The 21810-nt window shown below is 45.9% G+C and overlaps 1 protein-coding gene across 1 annotated transcript in view; it reads right to left on the reverse strand.

Moving 5' to 3' along the window:
• FRMPD3 (FERM and PDZ domain containing 3) overlaps positions 1 to 21810 on the reverse strand; it is a 212831-nt gene that overhangs the window by 3982 nt on the left and 187039 nt on the right. The gene's annotated exons all lie outside the window — the stretch shown is intronic.

Here is a 21810-nt window from a genome sequence, read left to right on the forward strand (position 1 = left end):
GGTGACAGAAGTGACAATGTTAAACCAATCTGAAATTAAGTAATGAAAACAGGCGTATTACTTTACAGTAGCACTGTTCCTTTTGTTCTTTCATCCTCCCAGTGCCCTGCAAATTGCTTCATAATAGGCAAAGTACCTATGTATGTATCCTTAATTCCAGCCTCCTTCACTGCTGTATGCAAAAAATAAATAAAAACAGATAAGAACCTTGCAAGCCAATTTTTCTACTGCTGTAAGGACTCAAACAAGGCACCCGGTGAATGGTTGAGTGGGTGAGTGAATGAATGAAGTTAGTAGGTTTTTCCTGTTGATATATAGTGAAAAAATTGTGAAATATTCATGCCAACATTCATTTTTTTTGGGGGGGGTGCCACATACAGGATCCGTCCCGGGTGCCAAATACTCTAGGTACGCCCCTGAGTATGTGTCTGACTGCAGAATCAGGAGCTGCTCCAGTTCTTATATATAAAAAGCATTCCTCTGGGGTTGAAAATCGCCCAAAGACCAGTCAGGGTGCAAAATAACACACTTTATTGGGACTAGGTTTATATAGCCACTTTACAAGGGGGAAATAGAGTTGATATACAACAGGAACAGATTATCATAATTAACACGTAAATGGCAGGGGATTACACGGAAAACAATGGTACCAGACAAATCTCCTCACACAGATAACAATAGATAATACACAACAGAGGCAAATGGACTGGTGGTCTAGCATCCGTTACAATATGTGCAACAAAGGTATACTTGGCATTTATTAGTCACAAATTCTATGTTTCACAGATTACATTTTTCACTGGCTTAATCGCAAGAAAATCCAAAAGCCAAATTTTGGGGGTAAGGCTTACAAGGTCAGATGCTATTTTAGACTGCTTGCCTTCTTTAAAGGCCTTTATGACGGCATCTCTCATGGACTGATTCTTAATTAAACCCCCAGGGTCAATTGCCCAGATACATTTAAAACTGTGACAGTAAAAAAGTTGAATTGAGGTACTATTTGATTGTGTACTTTACTGTCATTTCAGTCCTCTGATTTGAGGGACTTTCCTCAAATTTGCTAAATGCTTCCAGAGAACAACCTCTGAAAATGCAAAATGTGTTTTGTTAGGTTTGAAGGGATCTGGTAGCAAGGGACCCGCTAGGTTTTCTATTGAGAAGGGATGAGTTGACTCTTCACCCTTTAAGGTGTCAATGCACATTTTTCCTCTTGGGAGACAGCCCTCAGATGACAACCATACAAACACTTTGCCTAGGGAAAACTATAAAAGATATACATAAATGCCTAGTCCAAGCCAAACCAGGTATCATATAACAATACATGGATTAAAGAAAAATCAAAACAACTTTTCACCATTAAAATTAATAAAATTAAAATAATTTTCTAAAAAGCTCTCATATCTCTTAGTAAGCTTATCATATAAGTTTTATTGGTCAGTTTTTGTTTTTCTTATTGAGGGGGATAAGGGTGGTGGGGGAGCACCTGTGATGTTGCAGGGATCAGGCTTTTTTCAGCATGCCAACCAGCTGGCAGCATGGTGGGGCTTTAATTCCACCTTCCAGCATTAGTAAGCATGTAATCAGACTGTATTTTTTCAAAGAAAGCGAAGCTGCTGATCATGACTCAGGCACTATCTATAACATACAGCTGAACACATAAAATAAGACATGTGAGACATGAGGTCGTTGGAAAAGTGTAAGGCCACAGCGCTTTATTACTGTGACAAATGCAAGAAAAAAAAAAGATATGATATAGGTTATGCATACATAACATGTAAAACCAGATAACATTTTGTAGGGATATCCCACCAAATACCATACGGAGACCGTTGGGTCGGAACACCCTACCCTTTAAAGTTCCCCAGGGACTGAACCTGTGGAGAAACTGAAATGCACATAACTGTTGGTATAACAACCAATAAAAACACAGCAAACCTATCGCAAAACATCCACCATAATCTACGCGTTTGACCAACTTAAACACGGAGATTCCTCCACAACTTAACAGCTCGCTTAATACCTGTGGTGACCTCTAGACACCACAGATCGGATCCCACATCACTTTAGTGAACTCCATCGTCTCAGAAAAGCGCCGGGGAGTCGGTTGTAATTTCAGGGTGGGAAATCACCAAGCCCCCTTGCAGCGCTACAAAGCGAGCTATAGCCCTATTGACATTCAGACGAGCCCTATTAATTCCATCCAACGACCTCACACCCCTCCAAAACAGTCTAGGAACGATCTCAGACCACAAAATAATAACGCCGGGCATGGAAGCCTGAAAACTGACAATGTCACACTTAATATCTTTTTTGAGGCACCGCAAAGGCACATAACATAAATCATTCCCGCCTGCGTGTATGACCAAATTTTGGGGAGGCCTGTCAAGCCAAACAGCACGCTCTAGTTCGTGAGCGACCCCTTCTCAAGAAGGCCCCTCACACCCATCCAATGGATTTCCACTTCAGGCAAGGTAAAACCCAATTGACGACCAGAACACCGAATTGCCGCTCTAGGTTCCGCCCAGAAAACGTAGGAGTGGCCAATTATCCGAACTAAACAAGTCCTGCAACCTAAAGAAAGAAACAGAAGTCAAAACATCAACCAGAGTGTAAGAAATTAAGCAGGAGTAAAACCAATGTAGGGAAGAATAAAATCGCTACAAAACCAAAACCATACCACTGCTTAGCTTGAATTTTTTTTTTATTATTTTTTTTTAATATTCTTATTTATTCTTTTAGTAAATTTATTTATTTTTTTAATTTATTTTTTTTGCAAGCAGTAGAGAAAGTTATTCCTTTAGTTGTTTTTTTTTTTAAATCAAAAGGGGGCGAATATATGATTTAAAACGGGCCGATTCCCAGTGCCCGATCCTCTTGATAACAGAGTCCCTCAGGCTCCATCTAGCCGCCTGCGTGGCTGCCCCAATACGTAAGGAATGAGAACAATATTCACGAGGGGGAAGAGACAGAGTAGCCAAGCAGCGCCGAAACACGGCAAGGAATTGAAAACAGGAAAGGAAAGAGCCATCCTCGTGAATCAGCAACGGCTCATTGCCGTGAGGCCTGACATCCAAGTAGTTCTGCAAGCAAAGCAGCAGGCAGAGATCTCTGCCCTCGAAACACGCTAAATGCACCGTAAAACCTTTCCAGCATCTGTCCGTCTTGGAGCGATCTATGCGTAAACAAAGTTCATCCGCATCTGGGAACACGTCACAATAACGCAAGCCACCGGGGCAGCGTCTGCTTGGGCAAACCAATTCTGAAATGCAAAAAGCTCCAAAAAACACAAGCGTGAAACTCAGCTGGAAAAGCGTTCTTTCATAAGCCGATGAGCAAACAAAGTTCAAAACACAAAACAGACGCTCTAATAAACTGGACGGCGAAAAAAACACCCTTCTTATAACCCTTCAAAGCCTGCCTAACCAAGAAGCAATTTGTGAGGTCCATAGACCCCGTAAGCTTGAAATAAACCGCCAAGGTAGCCATTTTACGGGAAATACACGACACGGACACCCCGCTCGAGTAAGCGTCTCCCAAGAGCCAGAGCAATAAAGCCAACTTCTCCTCATCCAGAACCCCGGATCACCACCTTCAGCCAATTTAAGCAGTCCACGTGCTATCAGCCACAGAGCGTCGGATTAGGGCCATCGCACTATCGCTCCCAAATCCCAAAGTTCCGCTGGGCAACCTGCTCCCTCCGTATCCACATCGGGGGCCAAAATCCGGAAGCGTTCCAGCTGAAAACGAGACAGAGAGTCTGCAATTTCGTTCTCAACATCAGGGAGATGCTGAGCCCTAAGGTATAAATCGAAACGTAAAGAAAGAAAAACCAGAGCGCGCAATAACTTAACAACCAGAGGAGAGGAAGCACTAATGCTGTTAATGGCATAAACTACGCTCAAATTGTCGCAAAAAAACGCACCTTTTTGTTGCGCAGCAAATCGCCCCAAATGTGAACAGAGACCAAGATCGGGAAAAGCTCCAAAAAGGTTAAATTATTGGTTAACCTCTCGTCACGCCAGCACTGAGGCCAAGCCCCAACACTCCAGTGCCCACAAAAGTAAACACCATACGCACCTGCCGCATCAGTCCAGAGGCACAGATCGTAGTTCAAAACTTCGTTATCCAACCACAGGGTTTGTCTGTTAAAATCACGCAGAAAAACATCCCACACGCCCAAGTCATCCCTATGTTCAGCAGTCACCCTAATAAAATGGTGGGGGGCACGCGCACCAGCCGTGGCTAATGACAAAAGCCTACAGAAAATACGCCCCATAGGGATAATTCTACAGGCGAAATTCAATTTACCAAGGAGGGATTGTAATTCCTTTAAGGTGACCTTCTTCTGAAAAACCACAGCCCGTACCATAGACCTCAGATCGACAACCTTGTCTAACGGGAGTCGGCAACACATTACCCTCGAGTCAATCTCAATACCCAGAAATTTAATAACCTCAGAAGGACCCTCTGTCTTTTCGGGAGACAAAGGAACCCCAAAAGAATCCATGACACGCTGCGTAGTTTGTAACAGAACACGACAAACCCAGGAATTCGGAGGGCCAATGCACAGAAAATCATCAAGATCAGGGAGGGAATCCTAGATTCCGTCCTAATGACCCACTCCAAAAAAACTGCTGAAAGTTTCAAAGTACGAACATGAGATGGAGCAACCCATGGGGAGACAACGATCCACATAAAATTGTCCATCCGATTTGAAACCCAACAACCTGAAACTGTCCGGGTGAACCGGAAGGAGCCGAAAAGCAGCCATCAAGGTACCAGCTCGAAGGGCGTATAGGAAACCATGCAATATTCCCTATCTATCCCATCATTTACCGAAGAGCCCTTCGCATAGGACAAGTGATGGATCAATCTAAACTTGCCCGCCTCTTTTTTAGGGACAACACCTAACGGAGAGACAATCAAATCAGAAATAGGGGGAAACCGAAAGGGGCCCGCTATTTTCCCCAAGGCAATATCCTTCCCCAATTTCTCGGCGACCACCTCAGGAAAGGCCAACGCAGATTGTAAATTCTTAACTTCAAGTGAACTCCGTGTAGCCTGACAAGGAATATGAAAACCTTCTGTAAAACCAAACCACAACAGTTCCGCAGCCACCTCATCCTTATAACGCTGGAGACACGGTAGCATCGCGCGAGCGTTCACCGGAGTTGTCCCCTTTTGCAACAGCACTGAAGCGGATTTTGCCTTTTTAAAGCATTTAGAGGACGCATGGGCACCCACAGACGGAACACTCGTGTTTATATCGGCATGAAGCGCCCCATCGACACAGGCCCTGGTTGCACTGCCAGCAACAGCCTTTTTTGTTGCCTGCCGGAGACGCGGCCGCCGAAGCAGCCCCGGCAGCCCCTGGAAAGGGAGTACTAGAAGACCTGGCTGGGGCAGTAACCCGGAGCCACAAGACAATATCCTTGTGGTCCCAACGAATATTCTTCTGGACCGACATACGCTGCCGAAATTGTTCATCATAACGGAGCCATGCCATACCTCCATACACCCGATAAGCTTCGCCTATGCTATCCATGTAGCAGAACAACCCCGAGCAATGCTCTGGGGTCTTCTCGCCGTTAACGCTCGCCAAGATGGCAAAAGCTTGCAACCAGTTGGTAAATGTGCGAGGAATGAGGCAATAGCGTCGTTTTTCTTCCTTCTCCTTCTTACTCTCATCCCCTTTGGAGCACCTATCCAAATTAAATTTCTCCAATGGAAGAAGAAAAAAAACTTCAATATACTCGCCTCACCTCTTGTTTGAGATGCGACCCAAGCGGACCCTCAAAGCACACATAAACCTCCCCACGTGCGGAATCACCAACCCTTTCAGCCTTGTCAGAACTTTTCTCGGTAGCCATTTCAACCACCCGCGCTGACGGCGCCGGCGCAGCCGCAGGCGGAGATGACCCTAAGCTGGTCGCAGTACCCGAAGGGGCCTGTGAAACTGCAGCAGGCTGGGTCGAATAATTACTCCAAACCGCTTGCAGGCACGAGCTACTAGCCCTGACCCTATCCTCACATTGTTGCAAAAACGACCGAAAACCAGAAAATAAATCCAAAAAAGACACCTGAGGTAAAGGAGGGGGCACAGCGCTGGGAGCGGGAGGAAGGCTCCCAACAGTAGAAGACAAAGGTAAAGAGGAATGTGTAGGAGGATGTGGTGCAAGAGGACCGGAATCCTGAACATGCTCACCAGAACTGCCGGGTTGCAGGGGAGCCATTCCGGACGATTGAAGATGTTCTGCAGCAGCTGGGGCCTCAGTAGCGGGACTTTCATTTGAAAACAGTATCGGAGACCAGCCGGACCCCAGCTGTGATGAATCCTGCCAATCCTCAGCCGCATTCGGTGAAGGGACAGATCCACTGGCACTATGGGAGCCGGAAACAGGAGGTAAATCCCTGAAGAGGCCGGCAAGTTGGCCGCTCCCGTCGACTTCACCCCGGCGCCTTGATGATGTCACGGCACGCGACGACCTCTGCCGACCACGTGAGGTACGAGGCATGGCGGCGGCCATGTTAAACGGCAAAGTACTGCCGGGTGCAGGAACCACCATGGAGGGAGCTGGATGCCGGGACGGAGGAAACGTAGGAGGGGAAACTCGCCGGGAGGAGGAAGACCGCGAAGAGGTAGGTGTAATCACGTTGTCCGAAACGCCGTCTTCAGAATCCCGCGCGACCAGGGGTTCCGGTGGGCGGGGGACGTGGTACAGGAGCACTCCTAGAAGATTTTCGTCGGCTGGCAGAAGACCTCCGAGACGCTACATCAGACTGGGTAGCCCTGTGAGCCCCGGGGGAAGCTGAAAGTCTGGGTCTTCTGGCGGGCCCCCTGGCCATCTCCGGGCTGAGCCTGGACGGGGGCCTACTCCTGCGTGCCCCAGCTGAGGCAGAAGGGCCAGCCGGCAGTGCTGGAACTAACGCTGCAAATTTCTTTTGCAGCCAGGAACCGCCATTGGCCACCGCAGCAGCCCTGTTGGCAGCCAGCATCTCTTCTACGTCCTGATTAGCCATGGTAAGGTAAGTAGCTGATAATGCTTAAAAAGATTTACTGCTTTGAGGATTCACTGCTCTAAAGCGCTGGTCAATAGTATCTGACCAGTGGCGGGAAAAACCGTCCCCTAGACAGCCAAAACCCCACCCAACAGGTCGAAGAACCCCATAGGATGTCTCTTACATGACCCCTAAAATCCTGGCCAGCATGCTTACTGTTAATCTAGGCCCAGTCATGCAGCCCTTCCTTAGTATCCAGGGTTTTACTTTCTAAGAGGAAAGCCAAATGTTTAACATTACATGCACTTGTTTACTCTATAAAGGAAGACTTGTGAATACCATTAACAGGCAAGACTTTCTCTGGGACCTGGAACATTAAACTACTGGTTGACCCAGGAGTTGGTTGACACCCTCCACTATGCTACAGGTTGGCGTTCTGTAGTGCGACTACATATGAAATACATGGTTGGCTCTTGAGCTCTACTTGAAGTATTGTGTATAGTACTGGAGACCGTATCTCTAGAAGGATATACATACTTTGGAGAAAGTTCAGAGAAAGGCTACTAAAATGGTTCATGGATTACAAGAGAAAACTTACCAGGAAAGGTTAAAGGAGCTTAACATATATATAGCCTGGAAGAAAGATGAGACAAGGGGATAGGATAGAAAAATTTAAATACTTAAAGGGAATCAACATGATAAAGGAAGATAGTTTATTTAAAAGAAGAAATACTACCACAACATGAGGACATCGTTTTAAACTACAGCAGCATAGGTTTAAATGTAACATCAGGAAATGTCACAATACTGAAAGGGTAGTGGATGCATGGAATAGTCTTTCAGCAGAAGGGTTAGATATTAATACATAGAAGGGAGTTTAAGCAAGCATGGGATAGGCATGAGGCTAAGCGAGATATAAGAGAAGGCCAGGGAAGGTATTCAGATTCTGCCATCACTTTGTATGTTTCTATCACCAGAAACACACACAGTTACCACGCTAACATACTCAGACACACAGTCACCACACTAATATACCTAGACACACACAGTCACCACACTAACATTCTCAGACCTATACACACAGTCACCAATAATGACAACATCCAGGTCTGCAAATAAAGAATGTTTATTGGAACAAAATGAGATAATATCATGTGTGAAACACCTTTATTAAGGGTTGATGATGAGCAAAACTTATGCCACAAGTGAGATGCAAGAGGTGAATGGGGTCAGTATGTGGCTGCATGCCCCACAGGAAGAACCACTTTGCTCTGCTCAGATTCAGTGTTGTGAGGTGGCCAATCAGGAGCTGCAATGGAGGTCTGTGCTGCCTTCAGAGGATCTCTCCAACTCCAATGTTAGATAATGCCACTGTGTATTTCTTGGAAAATGTATGTGCTCATGGAGCAGTTTCCCCAGGGTTCATATTGCTGTTGCTAGTGTGAATAAGTTGCAGCTTTGGAATGCAATATAATTGATCTAAAGAGGGAACTAGTAACACAGAGGGATATAAACAACTTGGCGAGGGGCTTACTGCTTTCTGAGAAGGCACTGGTTGGAGCTAGTGTAAAGGAGGGTGGAGAAGGGGGGAAATAGGTTTCTAGGGCAGAGAGCTGGGTTAGTTGTGCAAGGCTAGTAGGTGTTGGAGAGCTAGGGAGGCTCATTCTCAGCTATTCACCTCTGACATATTTGCCAGTTTGTGTGAGGATACCGAGATGATTAGCTCAGCACAATTGGAGGCCATAATGCTTGGAAGGCTAGACAGGTGCTTGTTGTGTGGGAATCAATCATTAGGGACTACCTCCCTAATGATTGATTCCCACACAACAACAGATAGGGTAATCTGTTGACGGATCATGAATGCCGGACAGTATGTTGCCATCTGGGTTTGAGTTGTGATGGTACTAATGTGAAGATATTATGGATGGAGATAAGCATAGACATTAAAAGGGGTTGCACATTACTTGTAAGTATATGTTACAAGCTGCCAAACATTAGCATTGATGGGGAGGATCAGCTTTTAGGCTGCAAATCTGGGTGACGTTTTAATCATTACCCAGATGTTGATTGGAATTGCAGAACAACAATTTACACTTAGGGCAGGAAGTTTCTTAACCTGCTAAATTACAAATGTATTTCACAATTAGTGACACTTGGGAAGTAGGGACGATAGCATGGTTTCATTTGAGATTAATGAAAAAAAATTGCTAACTACTCCAAGATACTTTTTTTTAGAAGGGTCAACTTTGATAGGATAAAATACATCTACTGAACAAACCCCAAATGTAAATGGGGAAAAAAGCTAAAAACAGTACTTTGCTATCTATTGTTAATAAGGACAGCGAGATATTTTAACTCCTTAAGGAGTTTTTTGTACCCCTAGTGACCAAGGCTGTTTTAACACTTTTGCGGTGCTTGTGTTTAACTGTAATTTTCTCCTCTCCTATTTAGTGTAGCCACACCAGTTATATATTGTTGTTTTTCTCCAGGACAAGAAGTGCTTTCTTCAGATACTTTTTTTTTTAAATGTATGATTTATTAATTTCCTATAATGAAAAATGATAAAAATTGAAAAAGCACCTTTTTTCACCCTTATTTGAAAAATCTTTACTCATCTGCAAAAGTTAACGAAAAAAACTGCTAAATAGATTTGTACTATTTGCGCACCCAAATAATAAGTGAGTAAATTATATGTGCAACACAAAAATAATATGTACAAAAATACCCTTCCAGCGAGAGTTCCCACACACAGTATCCAAAAGGTTCGTATATAAAAGGAAGAGAAAAAAGAAAGAAAAAAAATTATGGTGTAGTATATCAAAGTACGTTTTTAAAAAAACGCTATTAAGCAGATCGGACCCTTACAATTTAAAGGGCATAAATATGCCCATACATAGAGTGTAATGGTCTCCTTAGGAGCTTCTTTATCCCACACTGGTACTTGTAGATAAAGAAGGTAGGCAGCGGAGGGGAGTAGGTAAAAACGATAATTTTAATGTATAAAAGAAAGGCAAACTTGTTGTCCTCCGTTTCGGATGTCACAGAATCCAGGCTTCAAACTTCGTAGCAGCGCTACCACAAAGTGACGCCGTCTTAGTCCTCTGATCCACTTCCGTAATGCTACTCCTCCTCCTCCTCCTCCTCCTCCTCCTCCTCCTCCTCCTCCTCCTCCTCCTCCTCCTCCCAATGTCGTCAACATGCACTACGTGTTTCGCTTATCGCTTCATCTGGCGCATGCACTTGACGCTCTGCCTACTGGTTTATAAAGCAGCCGGTCTATCCGAATTGGTGTAGGGCCGCTGAGGAAATCAAACAGCTGATGCCAATAATTTGTTTCAGGTGAGTATTCACTATGGTTCCTTTAATTTAACCCCTATGTATATGTCCTATATGCATATACAAATTCTCTTAAAAATCTATATAAAAATGACATACAATAAATGCATATAAAACCCCCACATAGGTTAATCCATATAGTTATATATACAGGGTTCTCAGGAATCATAGAATAAATATAAAATAGATACAAATATACTTATGTTTATAAAATATAAAATATTTAAAAATACATATAGAAATCCGACTATCGATATTCAAAAATTCCACCTCTCAACTCCACAATGTTCTGAATAAATATAAATAAATAGATAAGAATACATATTACAAAAAGTTACACAATTCAAAATCACTGTTTAACCCATTAGGAGTCAAGGTCTTAAGTCTAAACATCCATTCCATCTCCTGCTGCCCCAACTTCTTAATAAAATCCTCCCCTCTCCAAAATTTACCAACCTGTGTTATGCCAATAAATTCAAGATCTTTTGGATCTTGGTTATGGTGGGTTAAAAAGTGAATAGGAACACTATGTTTATCGTATCCATTTCTGATGTTTCTCTGATGACCTTCTACTCTAGTGTGTAGGGCTCTCGTCGTGCGCCCCACATATTGTAGCCCACAGGGACAACTCAGTAAATATATCACGTTTTTAGAGTGACAAGTAATTTGTTTTTTAATATTATATTTATAGTTTGTGCTATTTGATTTAAACTCAGTTATCTTATTGTTGCCCTTCTTTGCAGTTCTGCAGGCCAAACAAAGTCCACATTTGAAAAAACCATTAGTGCTAGTTAAAAAATTATCTTTATTAACTATTTGTTTTTTTCTCCTTAAAGTAACTCTTCACCAAGTTATCCTTTATTTTAGGTGCTCCCCTGAATACTATATTAGGGTGTTCCTCTAATATACCTCTTAAATCATGATCTTTTTGTAGCAGGTTCCAATGTCGTTTGATGATTTTCTTTAATTTCCCTCCTGCTCCATTATAATCCAAAATAAGAGGCACCTTATTTGACATTTGTTGGCTTTTCCTTTTATATGTGGGGTATAGGATATCTTTTTGTTCTCTTATGGCCACCTCATTCATTACATGATTCAGATGTTGTGGATCATATTTCTTCTCAATAAAAGAATCCCTAACTATTGTGGCTTGTGTAATGTATTGTTCTTGATCTGTACAGTTCCTTCTTATTCCTGTGAATTGACTTTTAGGGATATTCTTAAGCCAAGGGGTGTAGTGGCAGCTATCTGAAAAAATGTAGCTATTAACGCCTACTTGTTTAAAAAATGTTCTAGTTTTCAATCTAAAATTCTCTACATAAATGCTCAAATCTAAAAAGTCCACCTTCTCTTCGCTATATGTAGAGGACAATTGAACCCCATATTGATTGTCATTTAGTCTAGCCAAAAAAGTATTTAATTCGTCAATCGTCCCACTCCAAATAAAAAACAGGTCATCAATATAGCGCTTATAGGTCACCAAATTTGCCCCAAGCTCATTACCCGCATACATATAGGTCTCTTCCCAAGCTGTCATAAATAAATTGGCGTAGCTCGGGGCAAATTTGGTACCCATAGCCGTCCCTCTAATTTGGAGATAAAAATCACCCTGGAACCAAAAATAATTACCGTATTGGCTCGGATATAGGCCGCCCCCGTATATAGGCCGCACCCTAAAAGTTTGGTGCTTTTTTAAAAAAGCACCAAAAAAACATGCTGCCACTCTGTCCCCCCCCGAGATATGCTGCCACTGTCCTCCCTCCCCGAGATATGCTGCCACTGTTCTCCCCCCCCGAGATATGCTGCCACTGTCCTCCCTCCCCGAGATATGCTACCACTGTCCTCCCACCCCGAGATATGCTACCACTGTCCTCCCTCCCCGAGATATGCTGCCACTGTCCTCCCTCCCCGAGATACGCTGCCACTGTCCTCTCTCCCCGAGATACGCTGCCACTGTCCTCCCTCCCCGAGATATGCTACCACTGCCCCCCCGAGATATGCTACCACTGTCCTCCTCTGCCCCCCCGAGATATGCTACCACTGTCCTCCTCTGCCCCCCGAGATATGCTACCACTGTCCTCCTCTGCCCCCCCCGAGATATGCTACCACTGTCCTCCTCTGCCCCCCCCGAGATATGCTACCACTGTCCTCCTCTGACCCCCCCCGACTTACCGGAGCAGACTCCCGGGTGTCTTGCGTGGCCGGCGGGGGACATCTACGCAATACAACTTCCGGTTGTATACGCGTATTGCGTAGATGTCCCCCGCCGGCCCCGCAAGACACCCGGGAGTCTGCTCCGGTAAGTCCCGGGGGGGTGGTAAAACGCATTGTGCGGACGATGCGCTTAGACAACCTCCCGTGCCGGCACCCAACCCGTGGGAAGTGCTGGCAGGGGAGGCTGTCTGAGCGTATCGGGAAGTAGGATGCAGGTCCCCTGCACCGCTGCGGGGGATCTGTATCCTAACCCCGCTGCCTGCCCGGCGCCCGGGACTGCATGTCCCGGGCGTCGGGCGCTACACCCCGAATATAGGCCGCACCCCCACTTTAAAGACTTAAAGTGGGGGAAAAAAGTGCGGCCTATATTCGAGCCAATACGGTATGTTCCAGAACGAACCTGATCCCATCAATGATAAAATCTATTTGTTCTTGTTGAAATGCGAACTCCTTCTCCAAAATCTTTCGGACTGCTTCACATCCTTTAGCGTGATCTATAGTAGTATATAAGCTAGTTACGTCACACGTTACTAGGATGTAGTTGGATTGCCATTCTATTTCGTTCAAAATCCGTAAGATGTCCCCTGTATCTTTCAGGTAAGATTTCTGCAAAACTACTGTAGGTTGTAGTAAGTGGTCTATATATTCTGATAGTCTTGATGTTAAAGATCCTATATCTGACACTATCGGTCTGCCTGGAGGGTTCTGAATGTTTTTGTGGATTTTCGGCAGTAAATAAAAAACTGGGATTCTAGGATAAGTGATAGACAAGTAGTCATTCCTTCTTATTCAAGATACCCTTAGCATAACCCTTCTCTAATAGACGAATTAAAAGCTTTTTATATTCATTTGTGGGGTCTTTATTTAGTTTAACATAGGTCTCATTGTCTGTTAACTGTCGCAGTGCCTCCTTCACATATTCATCTTTAGAGAGGATAACTATGCCCCCTCCCTTATCTGCTGGTTTTATGATTATTGTGTCGTCACTTTGTAATTCCTTTAGTGCCATTTGTTCCTTTTTCGTTAAATTGTATTTATATCTAAACTTATGTTCCAATTTGTTGACGTCGTCCATTACCATAACCAAAAACATATCAATTGCTGGTGATTTTTGTGATCTTGGAAAAAAAGTGGACTTTTCTTTTAAACCCGTATGAATATACTTTGATTCCTGGACCGAAGGGGTATTCTTAAAAAACATTCTTTGCATAATGTTTTTTTAACCATAAATTACGTAAGAATTTATTAATGTCAATAAAAATATTAAAATTATCTAATTTCAATGTGGGGGCATATTTTAATCCTTTATTTAGGACACTAATCTGTTCGCTTGTTAGTTCCTTTGAGTTTAGATTAAATATTCCTACCTCATTAGTCTCTTGTCTTTCTTTTTTCTCACGACTATGTCTTCCTCCTCTCTTTCCTCTCTTTCTATACTTCTCTGTCTTCTCGTGATATATTTACTGAGTTGTCCCTGTGGGCTACAATATGTGGGGCGCACGACGAGAGCCCTACACACTAGAGTAGAAGAACATCAGAGAAACATCAGAAATGGATACGATAAACATAGTGTTCCTATTCACTTTTTCACTTTTTAATGCATTTATTGTATGTCATTTTTATATAGATTTTTTAAGAGAATTTGTATATGCATATAGGATATATACATTTCCGTTAAATTAAAGGAACCATAGTGAATATTCACCTGAAACAAATTATTGGCATCAGCTGTTTGATTTCCTCAGCGGCCCTACACCAATTCGGATAGACCGGCTGCTTTATAAACCAGTAGGCAGAGCGCCAAGTGCATGCACCAGATGAAGCGATAAGCGAAACGCGTAGTGCGTGTTGACGACATTGGGAGGAGGAGTAGCATTACGGAAGTGGATCAGAGGACTAAGACGGCGTCTCTTTGTGGTAGCGCTGCTACGAAGTTTGAAGCCTGGACTCTGTGACATCCGAAACGGAGGACAACAAGTTTGCCTTTCTTTTATACATTAAAATTATCGTTTTTACCTACTCCCCTCCGCTGCCTACCTTCTGTATCTACAAGTACCAGTGTGGGATAAAGAAGCTCCTAAGGAGACCATTACACTCTATGTATGGGCATATTTATGCCCTTTAAATTGTAAGGGTCCGATCTGCTTAATAGCGTTTTTTTAAAAACGTACTTTGATATACTACACCATAATTTTTTTTCTTTCTTTTTTCTCTTCCTTTTATATACGAACCTTTTGGATACTGTGTGTGGGAACTCTCGCTGGAAGGGTATTTTTGTACATATTATTTTTGTGTTGCACGTATAATTTACTCACTTATTATTTGGGTGCGCAGACACTTGTGTGGTTTTGATTGTATTTAATTTGGAACATTTTGGGGAGTTTGTTCCTGTGTTTTTGCAGCACCACTTCACCAGAAGGTGTAATATTTATATTTAATTAGAATATTGCGCTTCACTTTTTTGTATTTTGAGTATTAGATTGTACTATTTGTCCTGAATTTAGAATTTTTTTTTTTTTTTTGCAAGTTATAGGGAAACAAGTACAAGTAGCATTTGCTATTTTAAAACCATTCTTTTCCAAATCTAGTCATTCTGCCCCATGTGGTATTTGATAAGGACCTTCAATAAATCTGCCTGAGCTGGAACCCTTGAGTGCCTGGAGCCTTTATTTATTTTGATCTACTGGGGAGCTGACCCTTCCTGGCACAGTTAAGCACCTTCCTTTATTGTGTGTGCAGATTCCTCATTCTGGTGACCCATGTGGTATTTGGGACATCTTTGAAGATGACCAATGCAATTTACCCTGATCAAATCATATATTTTGAAAACTAGACACCTCAAGGTATTTCAAATACTACCACCCTTTGTCAAACTTTGTCGTAGTAATTTATTTTATTTTTTTATCACACAAATTGTACTTCAGGTGTTGTTCCTGGTATATGTCACTGTCACACAACCTCCCAATAGGTGTTCAGCAACATCTCCCAAGTACAGTGATACCCCACATGCATGGGTTTGTCGGGTTGTTTGGGAGGTAATGTCCCACATTTGGGAAGTGTGCATTTTATTACTTGGAACTTTCACATCTGGCCCCCATGTCCTAAGTGGGCTATCTTTGAAGCCGACTAATTGAATTTATCCCATCAAACCATGTATTTTTAAAAAACAGACACCGAAGGGAATTTCAAATGCTGGTATTTTAACCCATTCCATGAACGAGATTCTACCACCAGCCTTTGCTAAAGTTTGTGGTAGTAATTTTTTAAAAAAATTTCTCCCACACAATTTGTACTTAAGGAATTTATAGGTCCTGGTATATGCCACTGTCAAACAACACCCCGATTTGTGTTCAGCAACATCTCTTGAGTACAGTGATATAAACCATGCAGGGGCTTGTTGGATTGTTTGGGAGGTACTCTTGGGAAGTGCGCCTTTGGAACTTCGACATATGGTCCTTTTGCCACCATGTCCTATTTGGGTCATCTTTGAAGCTGGTCATTTCACGTTTATTTTTGAAACCCAGACACTCCAGGCTATTTCAAATGGTGGTATTTCATTCCTTTTCATGCACTAATTTTAACACCAACCTTTGTCAAAATTTCTGGTGGTATTTCCCCCCTCCACACACACATTGTACTTCAGGTGCGAATTTACAGCTCCTGGTATATGTCACTGTCAAACACCCCCCTATATGTGTTCAGCAACATTTACTGAGTACAGTAATACCTCCCCATGCATTTGTCTGGTTGTTTGGGGCTAAAAGGCCACATTTAAGAAGTGTGCTTTTTTCCCATCTGGGTCCAATTTACCATATCAAGGCTTTTTTTTTTTTGGTAGAAACCCCTTGTGTATTTGTAATGCTAATATTGTAACTCTTTATTTTTAAGCTATTACAGTTTTTTCCCATTTTTTAAATTTTATTTTTAATATTTTACTAATCACATTGTGATTAGAAAGCTGGGCTTCACTAACTTGCTGTTACTTACCTGCCCCCGGCTCCCACGTTGCCGCCACGGAGGAGAGGGAGACCCCTCTCCAATACACGGCCACCGGAGCCGGCACGGAGGAGAGGGAGACCCCCCTCCAATACGCGGCCACCGGAGCTGGCACGGAGGAGAGGGAGACCCCCCTCCAATACGCGGCCACCGGAGCCGGCACGGAGGAGAGGGAGACCCCCCTCCAATACACGGCCACCGGAGCCGGCACGGAGGAGAGGGAGACCCCCCTCCAACGCACGACCTCCGGAGCCGCCACGGAGGAGAGGGAGACCCCCCTCCAACGCACGGGCACCGGATCCTCCACGGAGGAGAGGGAGACCTCCCTCCAACACAGTGCCGCCTCCGCCGTCATCTACAGGACTGCCGCGCAGGAGAGGCAGACCTCCTGGAACACGGCGTCCGGTTTCGGCACTCGCGCGCCCTCTGGTGGTGAACTCCTGAACTACTGCAGGCATATATGAAGGGAGATTGCGCCACACTCATCATGGTGGTGATTCCCGGTCATTGGAAGTGACGTCATGAGGTTTGTCGGGAGATTTGAACTTCCTCTGTGGTTTCTATTTAAACCTCTTCAGTTCTATCTGACCTTGCCTTCTGTTGGTTGTCTATGCCTTGTGCTAGTGCCCAGATAGCGTTTCCTGATTCTGTATTCCTGTGTATGATCCTGGCTTGTCTGACTTCGTTGATTTCCTGAATCCTGACCTCGGCTCTGTTATACGACTATCCTGCTCTCCGGAATCCTGACCTCGGCTCTGTTATACGACTATCCTGCTCTCCGGAATCCTGACCTCGGCTTGTTATACCTGTTCTGTCCTGGAGTCCTACCTGACCACGGTGTCTCCTAACTACTTGTACGTGACAGAAACAGAAGGCCATCATGAGACCCGCTTCGGTAGGATCTCAGGGTTCCTGTGAGGCTCGTCTGGATGAGATGGACCATCGTCTGGACCAGTTTGCCCAGGCACTCCAGACCCTTCTACAACGCGCAGATCCCGGTCTACAAGTGCATGCTTCTCCAGCTGTAGCTCCACCGCCGGTACCAGCTCCAGCCCCGATGCCGGTGGTTCATGCTCCTATGAATCTTCCTCCACCCCAGCGATATGGAGGAGATCCTGCGACCTGCCGTGGATTTCTCAACCAGTGCGAGATTCATTTTGAACTTAACCCTTATGCCTTTGTTTCTGATCGGGCTAAGATTGGTTACATAATCTCGCTTCTCACGGACAGGGCCCTGGCATGGGCATCTCCTCTGTGGGAGAGGAGTACCCAAGCGGTTCGCTCCTATTCCGAATTTGTGGCCGCACTACGTGCTGTGTTCGATGTTCCAGGCAGAAGTTCCACTGCTTCATCCTCTCTCTTCAACATCCGTCAAGGAGAGCGTACCCTCATGGACTATGCTATTGAATGTCGTACGCTAATGGGTGAAGTGAACTGGACCAGCGAGGCCCTTATCGCTGCTTTTTTGAACGGACTATCAGAGACTTTGAAAGACGAGATTGCTGCTCGTGATCTTCCATCTGACCTGGACTCTGTAATCTCCTATGTGACCCAGATCGACCTTCGTCTTCGAGAACGGCAGGTGCAACGAGACAATCTGAGAGCACGGGAGAGAAGTGTACGTTCCCTCCCGCGTCTGGCTCCTCAGTTCATACCACCACCCACGTCTCCTGTTACCTGTGAGGAGCCTATGCAGCTGGGAATTACTCGTTTGTCTGAGAGTGAGAAAGCCAGGCGAAGAAAGGAGGGGCTCAGCCTATATTGCGGTCTGACTGGACATTGGGCCCGATCCTGTCCTAGAGTGGTTTAGAGGACCTGCTTTAGGTGTGCTGGGTCTGTCCTCTGATTCTAGCAGCACTCGGATGACCGTTCCAATTCGGATATCATGGCCAGGGGGATCCGTTTGCACTGAGGCTTTCCTGGATTCTGGAGCCGCAGAGAACTTTATTGATGCCCATTTTTGCGAGCAGCAGTTTATTCCCACCACACCTAAAGACACGCCGGTGAGAATTGAGGCCATTGATGGCAGACCACTTCATCCGCCACAAGTCACCCGAACTACCGTACCAGTGACACTCTCCGTAGGGATGATGCATAAAGAGAATCTACAGTTCCTGGTAATTTGCTCTCCCTCTACTCCTGTTGTTTTGGGGTTTCCATGGTTACAAAGGCACAACCCTACCATCAATTGGGCAACTGGGCAGATCACGTCCTGGAGTCAAGCTTGCGGGGAGCACTGTGACTCACCCATTCGACTGGCCATGGTGTCTACTGGTTCGGAGATGGCCGCTACGATTCTTCCAAGTCATTATCGGGAGTTTGCGGATGTATTTGACAAGAAGGAAGCAGAGAAGTTACCTCCTCATAGACCCTACGACTGCCCTATTGTTCTCCTTCCGGGCACTATGCCACCCCGAGGTCGTGTCTACCCCTTGTCTGTTCCCGAGACCCAGGCCATGGAATCCTACATCGAGGAGAATCTGAGGCGGGGTTTCATCCGTCGGTCTACGTCCCCGGCTAGAGCGGGGTTTTTCTTCGTCAAGAAGAAGAACGGAGAACTGAGACCTTGCATCGACTACAGAGGCTTGAATAGGATTACAAGGCGGAACTCCTATCCTATCCCCCTCATCTCGGAACTTTTCGACAGATTACGTGGGGCCCAAATCTTTACCAAATTGGATCTCCGTGGGGCGTATAACCTGGTCCGTATTCGTGCCGGTCACGAGTGGAGGACAGCCTTCAACACCCGCTCGGGACATTATGAGTACCTGTGCAATGCCCCGGCGGTGTTCCAGGAATTTATTAACGACTGTCTACGGGACTTTCTCCAGCAGTTCGTGGTCGTATACCTGGACGATATCCTGATTTACTCAGAGAACTTATCTATCCATCGCGACCAGGTCCGTCAAGTTCTGAGCCGTCTCCGACAGCATGGGCTATATGCCAAGTTGGAAAAGTGCGTTTTTGAGACCCGCAAGGTGACTTTCTTGGGGTACGTGATTACTCCTGAGGGTTTCGATATGGACCCATCAAAGGTGCTGGCGATCAAAGATTGGCCACGACCTACGGGTCTCAAGGCTCTGCAACGCTTCCTCGGATTCGCTAATTACTATAGACGCTTCATCCGGAATTACTCGAGGATTGTCGCCCCTTTAACGGACTTGACTAAAAAAGGGGCCAATGTGTCTGAATGGTCCTCCGAAGCAGTGTCCGCGTTCACTCTTCTCAAAGAGAAGTTCACGACGGCTCCAGTATTACGGCATCCCAATCCGCTTCTACCGTTTGTCCTGGAGGTGGATGCCTCTGAATCTGGAGTGGGAGCGATACTCTCCCAACGAGCTTCGTACAGCGGACCACTACACCCTTGCGGCTACTTCTCCAGACACTTCTCTACAGCCGAGAAGAATTACGATATAGGGAATAAAGAACTGTTGGCAGTTATCCTGGCCTTGGAGGAATGGCGTCACCTGCTGGAGGGGGCCTCGGTACCGACCTTGATTCTGACCGATCACAAGAATCTTCAATACATGGAGTCGGCTAAGTGTCTCAATCCTCACCAGGCAAGATGGGATCTCTGTCTCTCCCGATTTCCGTTTGTGCTAACGTACCGTCCGGGTTCAAAGAACACTAAAGCGGACGCTCTGTCCCGCATGTTTACGCAACCTGAGGCGGAGAGTAGAGAGCCAGAACCCATCATCCCTTCTGCCAAGGTGGTTGCAGCCATTCGGTTACGGGGTTATGCTCCTTTGCTGGATCGCGTCACTCGTTCTCAAGGTCAAGCTCCGGATTCCTTGCCGCCGGGGAGGCTGTACGTCCCTCCCAGTTTGCGGGTACCCATTCTACGCACTCTACATGGTGCCAGGACCTCGGGACATGCAGGAGTGGCACGCACTAGGGAGCTACTTTCACGGACTTTTTGGTGGCCTCATTGGGGCAGAGACATTACAGCATTCGTTCAGTCATGTGCGAGACGCGCGGCCAACAAATCCTCTCGCACTCGTCCGGCTGGCCTTCTTCGACCTCTCCCTTGTCCTTCGGTTCCCTGGACTCATGTGGCCATGGACTTTATTGTGGAATTACCGCCGTCCAGGGGACATACCGTGATCCTCGTGGTGGTCGACCGTTTCTCTAAAATGGCCCACTTTATTCCACTGCGGAAACTACCCAGCGCCTCTACTCTGGCGGACATCTTCATCCGGGAGATTGTGCGGCTCCACGGAGTACCGTCTGAGATCGTGTCGGACAGAGGTACCCAGTTCGTGGCTAGATTCTGGCGTGAATTCGCGAAATCCCTGGGCATCACGTTGGCCTTCTCTTCAGCATATCACCCACAGACGAACGGTCTGGTGGAAAGAGCGAACCAACATCTGGAACAGTATCTACGTCTCTTCATCAACGATCATCAAGATGATTGGGTCGATCCAAGAATCTACCAGGATTTCACCTTTCTTCTGCCTGTATGGTCTCCATCCACAGTCCCTCCCAGAGACATTACCGGTTTCAGCTGTTCCAGATCTGGAGGAGAGACTTGCGTCTATTCGTACCACCTGGGCTTCGGTACATTCCGCATTAGAACACGCGGCTTCGCTCCAGCAACGTCAGGCCAACAAGAGGCGCTCCCCCAACCCCTCGTACCAGCCTGGCGAAAGAGTATGGCTGTCTACTAGATTTCTGAGACTCCGGGTTCCGTCCATGAAATTGGCCCCACGGTTTATTGGGCCCTTTCCAGTTATACGGCAGATCAATCCGGTGGCGTACGAACTTGCACTGCCTAGAACGCTCCGCATCCCTCGGGTATTTCACGCCTCATTGTTGAAGCCCCTAGTCTGCAACCGGTTTACCCGAGGTGGGAATTCTACTATGGAAACTGCCAGGAGGGCTTCGGAAAGAAGGATTCCTCGGGTGATTCCCGGCGACAACAGGGTAGTTTGCAGTACCTGGTACAATGGAGGGGTCTCGGTCCTGACGAACGATCCTGGATACCTGCGGCACGCCTCTCCGTACCACGGTTGATACGTGCGTTTCATGCTAGGCATCCTTCTCGCCCTGGTGGTCGCCCTGAGGGCGCCCTTTCAAGGGGGGGTACTGTTACTTACCTGCCCCCGGCTCCCACGTTGCCGCCACGGAGGAGAGGGAGACCCCTCTCCAATACACGGCCACCGGAGCCGGCACGGAGGAGAGGGAGACCCCCCTCCAATACGCGGCCACCGGAGCTGGCACGGAGGAGAGGGAGACCCCCCTCCAATACGCGGCCACCGGAGCCGG

The sequence above is a fragment of the Spea bombifrons genome, chromosome 8, assembly GCF_027358695.1.
Source record: "Spea bombifrons isolate aSpeBom1 chromosome 8, aSpeBom1.2.pri, whole genome shotgun sequence".
Taxonomy (NCBI): Eukaryota; Metazoa; Chordata; class Amphibia; order Anura; family Pelobatidae; genus Spea; species Spea bombifrons.